The sequence below is a fragment of the Pseudonaja textilis genome, chromosome 1, assembly GCF_049901715.1.
Source record: "Pseudonaja textilis isolate UNSWEBS1 chromosome 1, rPseTex1.2, whole genome shotgun sequence".
NCBI classification, from domain to species: Eukaryota; Metazoa; Chordata; class Lepidosauria; order Squamata; family Elapidae; genus Pseudonaja; species Pseudonaja textilis.
Window position 1 is genome coordinate 196,787,491 of NC_141990.1, and position 19,632 is coordinate 196,807,122.

Genomic DNA, 19,632 nt, shown 5'->3' on the forward strand with positions numbered 1-19,632 from the left:
TTACAGCCAAATAGACAAGGAAGCCCTAGCAGCTGTTGCAGCCGTGAAAAAGTTTCACGAATTCCTTTTGGCCACTTCTTCGAACTGGTCACCGACCATAAGCCCCTCCTGGGTCTACTGGCCGGCGCACAAACAGACACCTCAAGTCCTCTCCCTCGGATGACAAGGTGGACACTTTTCCTAGCGGCCTACTCATACAAACTTATCCACCGCCCGGGCAAAACTCTATCCCACGCTGACGCGCTCAGTCGCTGCCCTTACCCGCTCCGGCTGAAGACCCAGCTCCTGTCAATGCCATTTTTGAAATCACCCAGTTGGACCTGCCCATCACCGCCCTTGACATCGCCGCCAAAACCAAGGCAGACCAAACGCCGCCCAGGTGCTCGACTGGGTGAGGAGGGGGTGGCCGGGAGGCAACGTTGATAACAAATTCACACCCTTTAAGACTCGCATGCAGGAGCTGTCCAGTTTGCAGGGTTGTCTACTGTGGGGCACTCGAGTGGTCATTCCGACCGCGCATGCACTCCGAGTCCTGGAGGCGTTGCACGAGGGACATCCCGGCATTGTGAGAATGAAGGCGCTGGCACGCAGCTACGTGTGGTGGCCGGGCCTAGACGAGGACATTGTCAATTGGGTAAGTTCCTGTAGCATTTGCCAGGAATCCCATCCTGCTCCCCCATCGCCACCCCTACCAGATGGGAGAGCGCCAGCGCCCTTGGTCTAGAATCCATATCGATCTGGCCGGCCCTGCATGGAAAGATGTTCCTAGTGGTCGTGGACGCTTATTCCAAATGGATAGACGTGGCACAGCTATCCACCACCACCACACTAGCAATCACCAACGTGTTAACGCGCCTGTTCACACATGGACTACCCGACTCATTGGTCTCCGATAATGGCCCACAGTTCGCATCAGTAGAATTCAGCCGCTTTTGCAGCCAACCTAGGCATTCGCCACATTTTCACAGCCCCATTTCACCCTGCAGAGTAATGGTTTGGCTGAAAGGGCTGTCAGGACCACCAAAGAGGCCCTCGCTAGGTTTGGCAGAGATGACTGGCACCACAAACTCTCACGGTTCCTGATGAGCCAGCACTCAACCCCTGTGCAGTCACCAATAAGTCCCCAGCGGAACTTCTGATGGGCCGCGCCTGAGGACTGTATTAGATAGACTGCACCCACAATACTGCCTTGACTCTCCCCTCGCTTCCACTTCGGGGTTAGACATTTTATGTTACAGGAGCCGATATTCGCAAGGAATTTCGCTGGGGACCCACTTTGGATTCCGGGCGAGGTCATCGCCGCCACCGGGCCGAGATCGTATAGAGTCAGGCTGGAGGATGGTCGCGCCTGGAGGAGACACATAGACCAACTCAGAAGGCGCCTCAGCAACCTCGCAAACAAGAATCCAGAGTCTCCAGTCGAAGGGGAACCGTCTCATCCGCCGCCCAGCCACACCGCACCCAGCGACCAGTCTGCGCCAGCGGTCGCCCGGTCAGCCCAAACTCAGACAACAGCGCCCAGAGAGTTGACCAACCTGATCCAACCCACGAGAGCTCGACCCCAGAAACCAACCCGGTAGTTTCCGAGGATGCCCAGTCCAGAGAGAGTGTTGGCGACACTATGCCAGCTCAACCGTCACAGACTGATACCGAACAGACAGACAATGTTCCCGAGTTGCGCCGCTCCGGGCGCCAACACAACCCCCCGTCTACCTCAAGGACTATGCGTGTTCGCATCTGGGGGAAGGGGTGTTATGTCCTGAGGACTCAAGGAGTTCTCACTCAGGTCCACTCACTTTGTGTGGGCGATATTCCCCATTCCCATTGGTTGGTTCTTCCCCAGCAGCCAGCCATAAAAGCAGGCTGCGGGGTCCAACTGGTTGCTGATTGCTGCGAGCCAGTTCCAGGCTTGGCAAGCACGGTCAGCCCTTTATTTGTAAAATAAAGTACTGTTGCACTCATGCTCTGGTTCAGCCTCTCATTGCTCAAACTTAACAGATAACATGCCTTTTTTGAGAATAAAATGGCTATTTATGGTATTTTTGAAAATAAAATGGCTATTTATGGTATTTTTGAAAGGGTGGCCATCTTCGTCACCCTAACTGATGTGATTGTAACATCAGATTGGAAGCACCTACACAGGGATACCTCCATTTTTGCCATCTATCACATAAAGGAATATTGTGTCTGAGCAGAATTATCTCGCTTATAAGCCTTCGGTTATATCTCAGTTATTCTGGGCTTGTTTTCCTTGACTTGCAAGGAGGGGCAGCAATAATTAACATCTGGAAGAAGTGAAAATTATTAAAAATAAGGACAAAATGACCAAGAAATCAGAACAAAAGATACTTTAAAGTGATTGTCAATCAGCAGGCCCTTAACAGTAGAAGGTACTAGAGTTATAAAATGGAGTTTTTGGCAGAAATATAATGACACACTCATGTTAAACAAAGGGCAGAAAAAAGGAGGCAGAGAGGCAGAGAAAAGCCATTTAGAGTTTTTCTCAAGGTTTAGAGGTTTAGACAGAGAATTTCTTGATTTCAAAGTTAGGATCCAGGGATGAGGAAATCTTCCTTGAGTTTGCCTATTAGAATCCCATGATACCATTATTATTTAAAAATATGTGATGCTAAACACTTTGTGTTAAAGATTAACCAATGTGACATACTCCAATTGTTTGGGATTTAAAACATTTCATCACCTCCAGCTGAGGGAAGTGAATTATGAGAACTGGAGTCTCAAATATTTTAAGGGCATGCAATTAATCATACTAAACTGAATTCTGCAATACTACCTTGTGAATTTTAAAAAAAATAAATGTCCACAAGCATTTCACATTCATGTATGGTGACAATGTGAACTCAGAAGAATGTGAATGGGGAAAGGCAGAAAATCCATGGTGTTTTCTATGAAATGAGACATTTAACTTTTATTAAGGTGCAGCTTCTATATTAGTTAATATTACTTTAATGAGATATCATGATCTGAAGGAAGCTAAAATAGAAAAAAGAGCTGACACAAGATGCAGTCAAATAAGTACTTTTTTTTTCAGATACTTTCATCAATGTCCTTGATTTTTTTTTGAAAAGGAAATGTACATGCAAGCACAATTGTACAATTTTTGGCATAGCAGTTTCCCAAATGATTATTTCATGAATTATTTTAGATAACCACGTGAAGCAGGCTTAGTCATCATGTTCTCCACCCAAAGCAGTGACTCAATTTGAACTCAGCTTAGTGTCAGTCTCTTTCTCACCGCCCTCATCCACTCACGTAAATCAATGGATTTTGTTTGTAAAAAATGCCTGTTTTTTTTTCCATTATAGCTACTCTAGCCACTAAAGTTACTTGTGGCCTTCAAAACTCATATTACTACTAATAAATTTACATATACAGTGCCCTTCCTTTCAATGGAGTCTAAGGTGGTACACAATAATATAAAACATTATAGCACATTTATAAAAACCATGTATTGTAAGGCCATATTATACCTCAAGAGCTGGGTAAAATATATTTAATAATATAAATTTGAACCAACAACAAGATGTTAAAGAATTCCTGCCTTTAGTCTAGAAGTGAATCTCAACAAAATGGAGGTTCTATTGGTTGAAGCTCTGCACCTTTATTAGTGACTGCTTTAGAAATGAAATTAATAGTGATGACCAAGAATATTTTTGTCACCTAATCTCTCTTAGGTCTGGATTTGGTAAATTGCGCTCTCATTATAACCCTCTAGTGATAAGCAACTTTCATCCCCAGGCTATAAATAGCTTATGAAATCATGTCCTTATTTGTGATTCTGAGTGTCTCCTGTCCAATTCTTAGAGTCAGGTAAACTCAGGAAAAAAGAATTAATTGGATATCTGTAAAGATCTCTATCGCTAGTAGGGTACTATAATAGAACCTTGAAAGTCTGCAAAAAATCATTTTGCAGCTCAAGTTATGTCTTGTATAATTAAAGGAGAATTATTCTGTGTCTTTTTCACATGTCTTCCTTCCTCCTTACTTCCCTGGACTCACAAATCTTTTCTATAATTCTTGGGCTCTCTCCTCTGTGTTCCCAGTGTATGTTTGACATTCAGTCACAGTTACCTCTTATCATGGTTGTTGAAAATTGGTGGCCTGTTTCTTTAATATTTTTGTAACACATATACAAAACCCCATTGACATAAGCTTTATAACCAATTTAAGCTTCCTTTTTTGGCTAAAACAAAAAACAATCCACTCACACAAATATACATATATATGAGAAAAGAAAAAGAAAATCATGTCTGAGCCAAGACTAATTGCCAAGTTTGCTAATTCATAGACTGCTGCTCTTTGTGGAATTATGCACAAAGGAATGTCTGGTAGGGTACTTGTTTCATAACTCAGTTTTTAAAAATCCTATTAAACCTTCTTAAAGACCAAGTTGCCTTAAGAAATCAATGTGAAATGTTCACTGGAAGACTTGGTAGTTTTCTTCTTGTGTTTTGTACAAATGTGAAAAAATGCATTCATTTAAGCAGTTTGTTAGGAGCTGCACTTCTGAAGGATTAAAATGTGGCATTAAACATAAAAGAAAATATCACAAGAGGACTTAGGATTGTATAGGATATTTAATCTTTTCCTATTTGCATGAACTCAGTGCAAATTTACTGTTCTTGCAACCATGAATGTTCACATTAATACATTAATCTACTTTCTAAGGTAAATCACTACCAAAGTTATCTTCTATTTTTTTTAAGGGACTGAAAATCAGATCCTGTAATCTTGTAAACCAGAATTTTGGTTAGCTTGCTAGTGCCAGAAATAATAGCACTGATGGATTGGGTGGGTGGTATCAGTTTTACCAAAATACCTTTTAAAGATGAGGACAGGAACATATTGCTCTGCCTTTATCATAAAATCCAGAAGAGGTTGTATGGGTTTCAACAAATGTTCTACTTCTTAACAAAATACATAAATTAAGAAACCTAATCTGTAAATAACTGACTTAATAATTCATTCATTCTTTTGAAAGGAATGCCTTTGTATCCTGCTGTGCTGCTTTATTGTGGGTGAGTGTTTATTCCTAGGAGGGATTACTAAAGAATCCCGAAAGCGTATGCCAAGATTATATATTCTTAACCGGGTCACTCAAGGTGTGAAGGTCATCCCAGCTGCTCAGCTAAAGCAAGCAGGTACCCATTTTAAACAGTCTTGGTAGAGGAAGATGTTAGAAGCAAATGATCCCTTTAGTGACAATGACAAAAACATCATTACATATTATGCGGGAGCAGGAAATGATAACCCAATCCTGTATTTTACCAAGAGCTCTCTCCATGCCTTGACAATATAAACTAAGGATGTAGCCATGGTTGATGAGCCCTTCAGACTGGATAGCACTCAAGGTAGGACAGCTGATGATATTTTAGAGTATTAATGGTATCTATGACAGGACTAGATAAAAGCTTTCTGGACATCACAGTTGCTGATATTGCCATGCAGTAAAAGAAAATTCAAAGCGGCAAAGATAGAATTGCAGTGGGAATGTGAAAATAAGTAGCACAAACATGAAAAAAATCAAGACACTGACAAGATAAAGTGAACTGACTACACATTGATATCTTAAGCAGTGGCAAATTGAAATGGGCTAGAATTGGACAATTTCAATCAGAATTTCATATTGATTATTATTTAGCACACAAAAAAGAACAATGCTAGTTTCAGAGTCAAGAAATATATACCAAGAGGTATACTTGGGTACAGTGCCATCAGTGATTTAATAATATTTCAACATTGCAGCCCATCTTTCAGTAACACAGTTCCTCAAATTTATGCTCCAGCCACTGATGCAGAAGAAGAGAAGATTGATGAGTTTTATGGTGAAGCTCAATCTGAAATCAACAGAACATGCAAGAAAGATGTGGAGTTTGTAGCTGGAGACTGGAATGCCAAAACTGAAAATATCAAAGAGAAAATGTAGTTAGCCTAGAAAACCAAAACGAAGTAAGAGAACAACTAAACCATTTCTGCAAATCCAGTAATTTCTTTCTTACCAATATATTTTTCCAACATTCATTATAACACCTGTATATGAGATCACCGTGAGATGAAACTCCAGTTGACTATTGCTACAAGGAGACAGAAAAACTCACAAAGACGGGGCCAGGGGCTGACTGTAGAATTACCCATGTACAATTTCCAAATGAAGCTAAAAGAGAAGAACAAAGTCTTTCATTTCCTCTCATTTCAATTATCATTTTCACTGACAATTCCAGGATTTAATATCAAAATGAGGCCAGAATTTGGATCCAGTGAACGAACATGTGATGGCACCTTCCCTACAGACCTTCATGCCCAGCTACTGTTTCTCCTTTGCAAAGCCCAGCTGAGGGAACATGGGTTTCTTTCCAGCTGAGACCAGGTCTTTGTATACTGATTGTTTTTGCTTTGCCCAGCATCTTGGTCCCTGTTAGCTTTCCACATAATCCATCAGATACGGTTATTGTAAAGATACACTGAGGAAGTCAAAGCATATGTGCTATACATATCTCCTGAGGAAAAAAAAAACATTTGATCATCAGAAAAATAAAACAGGAGGGACTTCCGGTTTGAGCCTCTTTGTGGACAGACCGAAACCACGATTGCGCACGGTTTCGATCCGTGCTCGCTGCTGGAGTGCCCTGAGCCAGCTGGTTTCGGGGCTAAGCCATCCGGTAGAGGTGGTGAAGAGGAGGGAGACTGCCAGCAGGGTTGGGAAGAGTCACATCTCTCCCCCTCAGCTGGCCATTACGCCCTTTCCTGAAGGCGGTTGCAGCAGTGGTCAGAAATGGCCACCTCAAAGAAGAACTCGACCAGAAAAGAATGTGCAGGAGGAAGATAAGAAGGGAAAGTTTTGGTTGACTGGGTTAAACTGCAAAAGCAACAACTAAGGTACCCTGGAATTTAAACTAAAACAAAAGTAACATTGTTCCCAAAGAAGACTTTGAAGCAGTGAAGGAGAGAGAAAAGGGAAAGGATTTGGTTTTTCTTCTTCTCTCCCTTTCCCTATACTGACAGCTAAGAGATTTAAATAAGAAATTGGAAAAAAAATCCACTTTGACATCAATAGGCATTTAAGCTGAAAATAAAATGTCAAAGGGATAATAAAGATTTCTGGATACTTAAAAGCTTTTAAAAGCAGGAAAGGAGAGAAAAGGAATAAAAAGGCAGGATCTCAAAAAAAGGGAGAAGACTGCCTGGAATTAAAAGGAATTTACAGTAAAACCTCAACAAGACTTCTAAAAGACACATTTTAACTGAAACTTGGCAACAAAATAGTAGAACCCCAGGAAGAGAAATTGGAAAAAAGAAGCATGAAGAAACAGCTTGGGAGTATTTGGATTATTTGTTGATCTCTGGATTTTTTGGTTATTGCATTTGAATGACTAAAATCAATCGGGTGGTTGTTTAAGTGTTTAAAATGGCACTACTTTTAGATGAACTGAAAATGGAACTTAAAAAGTACAAAGAAGATGCACAAGAAGGGAGAGGTTCTTTTGGCTTCGTATTTCAATTCTTAGAAATGGAGATCTGGAACTATGAGAAACAACAAGAAATGCCTGCAGAACAAGAAGACTGGGGCAAAGAAGAAGCAATCTTTAATGAACAAGTAAATTTTTGTGGGGGGAAAAAGGAAAGGGGGGAAAGAGAATGAAAAGTTTAAGATTTGAAAAAACAATCAAGAAAAGGAAGAATAGTTTGAAAAATAAGTATAATATTAGAAAGCAACAGAAGAGGGGAATACAGAAGAGAGAATTAGAAGTAGAGAGACAAGGGGGTAAAAAGGGGAGGGAGAAGAAGAGGGGGAAGAAGGAAAGGAAAAGAAGTTATAAAGGACAGATATGGAGAAACAGGGCCTATTTAGAGATAATGGGTGAAAATTTAATTGAAAAAGGGATTCTGCAAAGGTACATGTTAGTATTGTTATATTAGAAATAGAAATAATTTTAGAAAATATGAAACAATGTATGATTAAAATGATGGATAAAATAGTTATTGTAATCTAGTGAAATGTTTGTTAATAAATAAATGAAATAAAATGAATGAGAGAATTGAATTAGGAAAGGATGGGAACATTTTATTTATTTAATGCTTTATAAAATATAAGGGAAGAGAAATAGGGGAAAAAAATAATTACGGAAAACTTATAAGTGTTCCCAAGAAGTATGATATTTAATTGAAAAGAAATGTTAAAGATGTTAAGACGTCAATGAATATTAATGATAGAATTGAATTGGAATGGAATGGAATGAGTGTTTTAATTACATATATTTATAATCACTTTTTAAGAATATAGTGTGTATTTTAAGAATGTACCAAGCAGAATTCGATTGGAAGTTATGTATTATATTGAATGTTATAACCTCAAGGTATATATTGAAGCTTAAATAAGAGTTGAATGGATAAAATTAAAAGATATAAAGGTGTCATACTCCAATTAGTAACTACAGGAGAAAATTTGTTTAATGAGAAAAGAAAATATGAAATTGAAACAGGACAGACAAAAGTATAAATATAATGATTTGAATTGAGATGAGATAATTAAAATAAAATTGAGAAAATTAAGAGAGGAGAAAAACTATGTAGAAAATGTAAAACAGCAATAAGATATGGAATAGAACATAAAAGTGAGCATGAAATTGAGTTTGTGTCTGTATGAAGAAGTGTAACCCAGGACCATGCTATTTTCCAAAAAAAGATGTTTTATTTGTATTATGGGTTTTTTTTGTGAAAACCCAAATAAAATTTTCAAAAAGAAAAAAAGAAAAAGAAAACAGGACCAAGTTGAAGGGAAATGAGTGTTAAATACCTTTTTGCTGAGCTGACCTGCTTCTTTCTGAGATGTCCCCATTTCTGTCTCAGGTTTTTTTTGTATTATTTTTATTTTAATCCTTAATAATATGGATGGAATAAAAAGAGTTAGCTTATGCCTTTTGATAGTGTACTAAAATAATTGGCAGATAAGCCTACATCAGCACAAGATCCTTTTAAAGTTTATTCTTTCAAAATCCTTTACAAAAATGCTTCAACCTTTTCATTTGTAGCCATGAGTTCTCTTGAACTCCAGGTTCACTAACGATGATATTAATCAGATTGAACTCTGATTTTGTTTGAATCTTTGCAACTAAAACAGACCTCAAAGCTGTCTACATGGAAATTAGTCTTTGGTTTGATTCTTTAATGAAATGTGCTGATCAGTTTCTTCCACTGGATAGGTTATTTGAAGAATTTCTTTCATTTTGTCTACTCCATGTGCATATGTATGGGTCCATGTGTTTGAGAGAATGCACATGCATGAAAATGACTTTTTATTCTGTAACACAGAAAGCCTCCGGCAAAGATATTCTCAGACGTGCCTTTTGCCTTATTTTGCTAGCAATAGCTCTCATAATAGGCAGTCATCCAATCATTATTTTTAATCACAGTGAATTCTTCCTTTAGCTACTTTCCCTGAAGGTTGAGATGGTAGCAGCAGGAAGCACTTCTATATTTTATGAGGCTTCCTTTACATCTACAAAAAAACAGGATCAGGAAGGAACTTGCTTTAAAAATCATTTAAACAACCAACACTTGGTGAGTACATTGTTAGTGAGATATGTTTTACATGACTTAGTAATTCTAGCAGTGCTATTTCACTCCTTATATTAATGGATGCTATTGTTCCGCAGTTTTGAAATCCATTACAGCTTGCCAATTGGATTGCAAGGTTTCTTTTTCTCAGGACTTGAGTCCCCCGGTAACTACAAGCAATTTGATCTGAAATAAATATACTTTACACACTAAATATAGCTCCTAACACAATCATCAATCTTCTATCTCTCTGCTCGGAAATAAATTCCTTGAGTTCTACTGGTTTATTGCTTGATAGGTAGGTAGCACAATGGTGTAATAGCAACAGTGAAAAATACTGCTATTTACATTTCTACTCAGTTGGAAGCATCACTGAGTTCAATGACACTGCCAGAAGTGCTTTGAATGGGAAGCCATGGGTTTCAACCCTGTGCATGGACTTTTTTTTTCTAGAATGGAGGTGTCAAACGTATGGCCCATATACTGGCCAGATGCGTCACGTACAGGCCCCACCCCCACCTGGTATAGTGAAGGAGAAAAAAGTCTCAATACATCACGTGATGCCACCATGACCAGTGGTAGGATTCAAAATTTTTTACTACCAGTTCTGTGGGTGTGGCTTGGCAGGGGAAGGATACTGTAAAATCTCCAGTCAGAGGTGGTATTTGCTAGTTCTCCGAACTACTCAAAATTTCCACTACCGGTTCTCCAGAACTGCTCAGAACCTGCTGAATATTATCTCTGACCACGACGATGTGAGTTTGACACCCCTGTTCTAGAAAATAGCATAACTGAACACAGAGAAACTACTTCTCACGAAATAGTTATCAGGGTATTTTGTACTTAAAGGAGTGTTTCCGTCTCTGTTCTTCAGTGATATTTTGTCTTATCTGCTTGGACCATATTTCAGTACAAAAGAGATTGAGTTCTTTTACTTATAATATTTATGTAGATTTCTACATGCCATATCTAGTTGTATCTTTGACTCAAATAGTTCTCAGCTTACAACTATTAATTTAGTGATCCATCAAGATCAGATGAAGTCTGAGTACCATTTATAAAATCCTAGTAAAACCACACCTGGAATACCGCAATCAATTTTGGTCACCATACTACCAAAAAAAAAAAAAATGTTGAGACTTGGAAAAAGTTCAGAGAAGAGCAGCTAAGATGATCAAAGACCCAGCTGCAGGATGTGGGTCTGGCTAGTCTAAAGAAAAGAAGAATTAGGGGCACCATGATAGCAGTACTCCAGTATTTGAGGGGCTGCCATAAAGAAGAGAGGGTCAAATTATTCTCCAAAGCACCAGAGGGCAGGACAAAAAACAATGGTTGGAAGTTGACTAAAGAGAGAAGCAACCTGGCATTAAGGAGAAACTTCTTAACAGTGAGGACAATTAACCAGTGGAACAGCTTGCCTCCAGAAATCATGGGCACTCCATTACCGGAGGTTTTTAAGAAGAGACTAGATAGTGAATAATCTGAAATGATATAGGTTCTCCTGTTTGAGTAGGGGACTGGACTCCAAGGTCCCTTCCAGCTCATTCTATTCTATTCTATTTGAAGTTACAGCAGCACTGGAAAAAAAGTGATTTACAACCAGTTCTCACATTTACAATTGTTTCAGCACCCCAATAGTGACACGATCGGAATTTGGGTGGTTGGCAATCAGCATGCATTTACGATGGTTATAGCATCCTGGCACATGTGATTGACAGTTGCAATCTTTGCAGTTGCCTTCCAACAAGCAAAAATGGGGGAAGCTGGATTCATTTAACAACTTGCAGTGGTTCACTTAACAGCCATGGCAAAAAAAGGTTGTAAAATTGGACACAACTCAATGAACAACCACCTTGCATAGCAATGGAAATTCTGGTCCCAGTTGTGATCGTAAGTGAAGGACTACCTACACCGTAATGCCAAGCACGCAGTTTTGTCCTAAATAATTGCAGATGAAACAAACAAAATGTTAAACAGTTACGATATGTATGTAGTTACTTACCAAATGCATCTATATTTCATATAAATTTTATTGAATTTACAATTAAAAAAATAACATAACAACATTACATAAGAAACAGAGAGAGAAAAAGAAGAAAGAAAGAAGAGAAAGAGAGAGGAAAAAAAAAAAAACGCTCGGTCTTGCGACCGAAAAAGGAGAAGAAGAAGTATAAAAGAGAGAAAAACAAAAAAACAAAGAGACGGAAGAAAAAAGAAAATAGGTTAAAACCAGACAAATATTCTTTTTGACAGTCTACAAGATCCAATTCTCCTACCTTACTTTAAATATACACATCTTATCGCTATTTATGGATATTTATGCTTATTTATGCTCATTAAACAGTTTATCTCTGATATAACCAATTATACCACGCATTCCAATTATTATCAAATGCTGAAGACTCTTTATTTTTAAGAGCTATGGTTAAATTGTCCATTTCTGCGCAGTCACATATTTTCTGAATGACCAATTGATCTGTAGGTAAACGGGATGATTTCCAGCACTGGGCAAATGCTAATCTGGCCGCAGTTAGAATATGAATTATTATGTATTTCGTCTTTTTAGGAAAATGTTTATCAGAGATCCCTAGTAGGAAGAACTCTGGTTTGTATTCAATTTGATCTTTGGTTATCTCCTCCAGCCATTTTCTAATTTTTTGCCAGTATTTCTGGGCTTCTTTACAGGTCCACCACATATGAAAGTAGGTTCCTCTATGTTTTTACATTTCCAACATTTTGGACTAGAGTTTGGGTTCATTTTCGCTAACCTCGAAGGGGTAAGTGCCATCTATATAACATTTTATACATATTTTCTTTGTACGCCGCAGATTTCGTAATCTTAATGATTCTATTCCAGATCTTTTCCCATTCTGTTAATGTAATGCTTCTTCCAATATTCCTACTCCACATTATCATGTTCCCTTTCACTATCTCTTGCTCTAATTCTACCTCCAATAAATATTTATAAAATTTAGAAATATTCTTTTTATTTGATCCTAATAAGATTTTATCTAAGTGTTGTAATTTGCTATAAATTCCAAACTCTTTGATATCTTGTTTGTATCTACTATGGATTTGTATATATAGCCACTGATCAATTTTAAATCCCTGTTCCTGTAAGTCCTGTCGAGTTCTTAGTTTCCCTAAAGGATCTAATAAATCTTTATATTTAGTCATTTTTGTTATATCCAAATTGTTGGGATGAACCATTGCCTCCATTGTTGAAAGCCAAATCGGAATTTTTAAATAATGTTTTTACATATTTTTTTCCAATTAGTTAATAGTGAATCTCTAATAAGATGTCTATGAAAGTACGCCTGTTTAGTTTTCCCACATCCCATAGAAATGCGTGCCATCCTCTCTGAAGGTCGTGCCCTTCCAAGGCTAGAGTTCTTTATTCCGTAAATTGACCCAGTCTTTTAACCATAGTAAGTTGGCTGCCCAATAATATAATTCCCAGTTTGGAAGCGCTAGCCCACCTCTACTTTTTGCATCTTGTAAGGCCTTAATACTGATTCTAGCTTTTTTCCCTTGCCAAATAAATTTAAGAGTTACCTTATTTATATCATCAAAAATTTTTTTGGTAATTTTATTGGGATTGTCTGGAATAAGTAAAGGAGTTTTGGTAAAATGTTCATTTTGATTGTGGCAATCCTGCCCAGTAAAGAAAGCTGCAACTTATTCCAGGATTCTAGATCTTTCTTAATTTGCTGTAACAGTTTATCATAATTATTCTCTTTGAGTGATTTACTATGTGGTGTTAACCATATGCCTAAATATTTGACCTTTTTTGTTGCCTGTATCCCCATGGTTTTTTCTAATTCTTTCCTCTGGTTCTCTGTTAGATTTTTAGTCAGTAATTTCGTCTTATTTCTGTTGATCTTTAGTCCTGCTACTGAACCATATTGTTCTAGTTCTTTTATTAGATTATGTCCTTTCTCCATGGGATCCTCTAGGAAGAAAACCATATCGTCTGCAAACGCCTGTAATTTATATTCCTCTGCCTTGACCCTAACCCCTTGGATTTCAGGATTTTGTCTTATCCGCGTTAACAATGATTCTAAAGCAAATATAAATAAGAGGGGTGAGAGAGGGCAACCCTGTCTAACGCCCTTTTCAATGCTTAGTGGGCCTGTTTGTTCACCATTAATTAGTATATTGGCTTGTTGGGTATTGTAAATTGTTGTGATAATATTCTCAAATTTAGTGCCCAGATTCATGTTATAGAATTTTTGTATTAAGAAGTGCCAATGTAAGTTATCGAATGCTTTCTCCGCATCTAGAAACAAGAGTGTAAATTGTTTCTCTGGATGAGCTTCATAATATTCTAAGACGTCAATAACGGTTCTTAAATTGTTTTTAATTTGGCGGAATGGAAGGAAACCATTTTGGTCTTCATGAATGTATAAATTTAAAACTTGTTTTACTCTATTCGCGATAATTGAGGTAAATAATTTATAATCGGCATTTAAAAGTGAGATTGGTCTATAATTGTTGATATATCTGGCATCCACATCCTCCTTCGGAATTAACGCAATCAACGCCTCCCTCCATGAGTCTGGCATTTTGGCAGCCGAAAGTACTTCATTAAACACTTCCAGCATCAGAGGCCCTACTAAATCTAATGTGGCTTTATATAATTCTACTGGAATCCCATCTGGACCAGGGGATTTATTATTACATTGATTTTCCATTGCAGATTTTAACTCAGACCATGTAATATCCTTATTTAGTAATTCTTTGTCTCCTTCCCCTATTGTTTTATCATTCGTATTCTCCAGATAAGTTCTTATTTTATCCTCATTGATTTCTTCTTTTTTATATAATCTTTGGAAATAGTTTAATATAATATCCTTTTTCTTCTCAATCTCATGTTGTGGGATGCCTTTCTCATCTATTAATTGGTGTATCAATCTCTTTTCTTTTTCTTTTTTAAGTTTATAAGATAGCCATCTTCCTGGTTTATTGGCGTGTTCAAAATAATTTTGTTTGGACCTTCTCAAGCTAACTTCTAATTTATCTTGTTCAATTAAATTCAGCTTGTGTTTGGCTAGTATTAACTGATTTTGTAGTCCTTGGGTCTTAGGGGTTTTTTGTAATTGTGTTTCTAAGTCTTGGATTTGTTGTTGTAACGCGTTTTGTTGGGCATAAATTCTCTTGTTTCTCATAGCATTATAGGAAATTGTTGTGCCTCTTATAATTGCTTTCATAGTATCCCAAATGTTCTGTTTTGAAGTTGTTTCATTATTATTATCTTTTAGAAAATAATTTAGCTCCTCTTTCAGTTTATTAATATACTCTTCTTCGTTTACAATTTGGTTATTTAGTGTCCATCTTTTTTTTATTCGTCTCCTATCCCTCCAAATTAGCTGTATTGGGTTATGATCAGCCCATTCATTCGGTAGAATTTTGATTTCTTTTATTTCATTAGCCAAGTCCAAATCCATCCAAGCCATATCTATTCTGGTCCAAGTCTTATGTGGGTTAGAATAATATGTAAATTGTTTTCCTTCAAGATTCCGTTCCCTCCATAGATCTTTTTAAATTTAACTCTCTCAACATTTCCTTACATGCTGCAGAGAGTTCCCTTTTCCTTCTTGTTTTTCCCCATATTACTATGGTCTTTCTGGTAGTCTGCAATGGAGTTAAAATCGCCAATCAAGCAAATGTTTCTTTTTCAAAGCCTACTATTTTTGGTGAAGGTGTTTAAAAAATTTCCCCTGGTCATCATTTGGGGCATAGATTGCTACAAGTAAAAATGTGATGTGGTTTATCCAAACTTGTATAACCAGAGTTCTTCCTTCGGGATCCGACCAGATTAGTTCTGCCTTTACATCTTGTTTTACATAAATTGCAATTCCTTTTTCTTGTGTTGGTCGGCGGTGCTGTAAAAGTTTACCTAATTTTGGACAAATTAGATATCTTTCATCATTCTTCGAAATATGTGTCTCTTGAAGACATATTATATCTGCGTTATGTTGAATAAGTTTTGAGAATATCCTTTTTCTTTTTAATAATGAATTTAATCCGTTTATATTGATGGAGAGCAACTTCTTCCCTCCACCATTTATCTACTTCTGCTTAGATTTTGCCTAGTAATGATTCGGTTCTCTTGTTGTTGTTGTTGTGGGATTTGCTCTTCTCTCCCATGTTGTGGATTATCACTTCTTGAAATTGGAGAAAGTCGTTCCTTTTGGGTTCTGTGATAATATCGGACCTCCTGTGGTCTTGTTTTAGGTTCTTCTTTGGTGGGTTGACTATTCTTATCTGTGAGCTGTTGATGAAAAACTTGGGCCTGTTCTATCGATTCTATTTTGATTTTCCTCTCTTTCCATGTAATTAACATCCCTTCCGGGATTAACCATTTAAAATGGATTCCTTCTTTATTTAAATCATTAGCTAAAAATTTATAATCTTGTCTTATCATCCTCACTCTCTTTGGAATTTGTTTTAAAATCCTAATTTCTCTGCCCTTATATGATATTGTTTCCTCCTAGACATTTTCAAAATTAAATCCCTCAGACATCTCCTAGAGAAGCGGATATGAATTTCTCTTGGACAGTTGTTATGCCTGGCGTAGCTTGTGCTAACCCTATATACCTCATCAAACTCTTTAATTAGATCATCTTTTTCCTTTCCTAGCCATTCAGCCAATATTTCTGCCATCAAATGTTCCAATTCTTCATTTTTGGCTTCCGCCACATTCTGGAATCTTAAATACGCCATTGCTTTGTCCATCTCGAGGTGGATCAGAGAGTCTTCCGTTTCTCTAAGTACATTTTTAAATTCCTCATCCATCCTTTCAAAGTTAGACTCCATGCGTGTTGTTCTACTCTCTATATCTTTTATTTTCACTTCGTTTCTCTCCATGGCCTGCTGTAGAGACCCTATCTTACCCTCCACCTTCGCTATATCCGCTTTCATTTCAGCCTTCATTTTCCCATCTCATCTTTCAATTCACTTATATCTGCTCTAGTTTCCTTGTGATTATTAATCATCATTTCTTGCATTTTAGATATAGCTTCCTGCAAGGCTAATATGGAAGTTTGTATATTAATATTGGGGACATTGGGCTGCTTTTCCCCTATTAAAGACTCCTCGATAGTTTTTTGAGATGTTGGTGGGGTGGCTGTCAACGTAGTTGATAGGGTCGGGATAGCCTTCTTTCCTGTTTTTAAGGCCATAGTTGTTGTGGATGTCATCTCTCTAAGTATTTGTTTTTGTTGATGCACAATATTAAATATATTATCCCAAATCACCATTCAGTATTTGGGTTCTGTACTTGAAAGACTATTCACGTATTTCAATTTATATCTCACTCCACAGTCTTTTCCCTATATCATAAATAGAGATCTGCAACAATATTCTAGTCAATGTAATAAGAAAATTGGTCAACAATAGTACATCAATTAACACTTTAAGGAATTAATCTTAAATGTCGTAAGTAGTCTAAATAATTTATAAATAGATTATATCAACAAAGTTTATCCCTTTTACTATTAATACTTACAACAGTAAACTCTTAACTCTTTGATAATAGTGTATCCTCCTCTTCCCCCCGTAAGTAAAATTATGTAAAGTGTTTAGGAGATACAATAGGGAGGCAAGGGCAAGATAATAAGAGAAGAGGTAGAAGAGAGATTACCACAGCTTCAGAAAATCAACAAACAAACAACCACAAGGAAGTCATCTTAAAGAGAAAATAGTGCCAACTTAGTAAACTTAAGTAGTACCACGTAATAAAGAGAGCAAATTGGGTGAGCTAAAGTTCCATCTTCCAGCTAGAGGTTTCTTTTCAGCCTTCCAATCAGCAAATGGTGAAAAGTGCTGACTAATCTGCAGTCTCAAAACCGTCTTTCCCAGCGTTCTGTTCGCCTCTGGCTTCTTCCTCTTGCTGCTGCTTCTTTCTTTGCTTTCCAACTTTTAAATCCACATACAAATCTTCCAAAGTCCAATATAATGCTCAATTTATCTTCTCCCCAATATTAAGTAGCTGTAATAGTCATGTTGTGCTCAGACCAGTTCCGGATCTCCAATCTCCAGGTTTTAGCAATCTCTCTCTTTCCCCAAAGCTTCCCAATTGCTTTTCTGGCCGCTCTCCGCCCGACTTCCAAGAGGTGCTTATCACAACCAGGAGAGAAGAATTTATGCTATCATTCTTCTGTCATTCTACTCCCTTCAGACTTCAAAGAATCCAAGATATAAACCGTTTCTCTGTTCCTGTTACTGGATCTCGCAGGCTGTCACTGCTTTGCTTATTCACTCAAGTGGCAGACCGGATTGGAAGCCGCCATAAAATGACAGCTTACTCTTTAGCGCCCGAGCTCGGGAGCTTCCCTCTTCACTGTTGGGGAGTTGCCTTCCCCCTCTGCAGCTCGAGAACTCCACGTTGACACGAACCTCTCCGGGGTTCATGTATCCCTGGGGATCGCTCCTGACGCCGGAAAAGGTGTTCAAGCCTGCACCAGACTTCTTCACCTCCGATCTCCTGTCCTCTCAGAGGTGGTATTCAGCAGGTTTTGACCAGTTCTGGAGAACCGGTAGTGGAAATTTTGAGTAGTTCAGAGAACCGGTAAATATCACCTCTGACTGGCCCCGCCCCCATCTATTCTCTGCCTCCCGAGTCCCAGCTGATCATCTGGGTCTTCTTTTGTTGCCCTGCACAGGAGAACAGAGCTGGAAAGCAGGTTAGTGAGGTGGTGGGGGGAATGGCGATTTTGCAGTATCCTTCCCCTGCCAACACCCACCAAGCCACATCCACCAAGCCAAGCCCACAGAACCGGTATTAAAATTTTTTTGAATCCCACCACTGATCTAAATTATATTAAGCTAACCAAAGTAGCTTTACAATCCCCAAGGCACATCATAACTTTTGAGCACCCCCAATCCTTCCAAATTGAAAGTTGAAAATATTGACACGCCCTATGAAGGGGGCACAAGAGTAGGTGAGAGAAGTCCTCCTAAAAAAATAACAGCATACTAAAAATGCTTAGAGTGGTCAAAGAGAGCATGGATCCTGCCTATGGGAAAAACAATGGTGACAGGGGTGGGGGATGACAACCTTTAAGCAGACCTTTCTGGTTTGCAAACAGTTGCTACCATTTTCTATTGAAAGTTGAACTCTGCAATTATCCTAAAACCTTGTTGTATCTAGCAATTCCATAGGAAGCATCACCAAGTGCTGTGAGTGAACACTTTTTTTTTTCACTAACAGAACAGAACTGCCCAAACAAGGAACATTTCCTTAAATTTTGCAATTTCAAACTCAACATGCTGAGCAGATGATAGATATTGTGACCAGATTATATTAAAGGTATCAATTACAAGTACTGTCAGTGGCTTTGTTGGCATAAGAAATATGAAGGTTGAAGTAGAAGTTTTAATTAGAGTGTTCTTTTTAAGTTCACTTTGAGAGAGGCTGATCTTTCCTTCTTTTCTTTTCTTTCTTTCCTTTCTTCTTCCCTTCCTTTCTTTTTCTTTCTTTCTTTCGTATTGTTTCCTGATGATTGTCTGGACAAGTTTCTATAGTTTCCTTGGCAAGATTTCTTGGAAGTGGTTTGCTATTGCCTTTTTTCTAGAACAGAGCAAGAGTAACTGGCCCAAGATCAAGCAGCTGGCTTTGTGTCTCAAGCAGGATTAGAACTCACAGTCACCTGGTTTCTACCGTTATGCCTTAATCGTTACACTAGACTGGCTGTCCTGACACCAATAAATCTTTAGATATTTGCAAGCAGCATTCCTTCACTAAAACTTTCAAAATATATCATCTTCTGTGTTGCTTCCCCAGGGCAGTTGGGTATGCTAGTTTAGTCTGTAGCATGCATCAACTACTAAAACTGATGAATGATATGTGGATTCAGAGAAGTATGTGCATGTTTGTGTTGTATTGTGTTGTACTGGAGAAAAAGAAGATTACCAGCACCAAGACCCATGGACTCAATTACAGTAGTGATGAGTATACTCTTGGGAGTTCTAAAAGACCAGATTAGGGACAGATTATCATGGAAAAGATCTATTTGATTGCTAGAAGTCAAAAAGACAGTTTGATGGCATGTA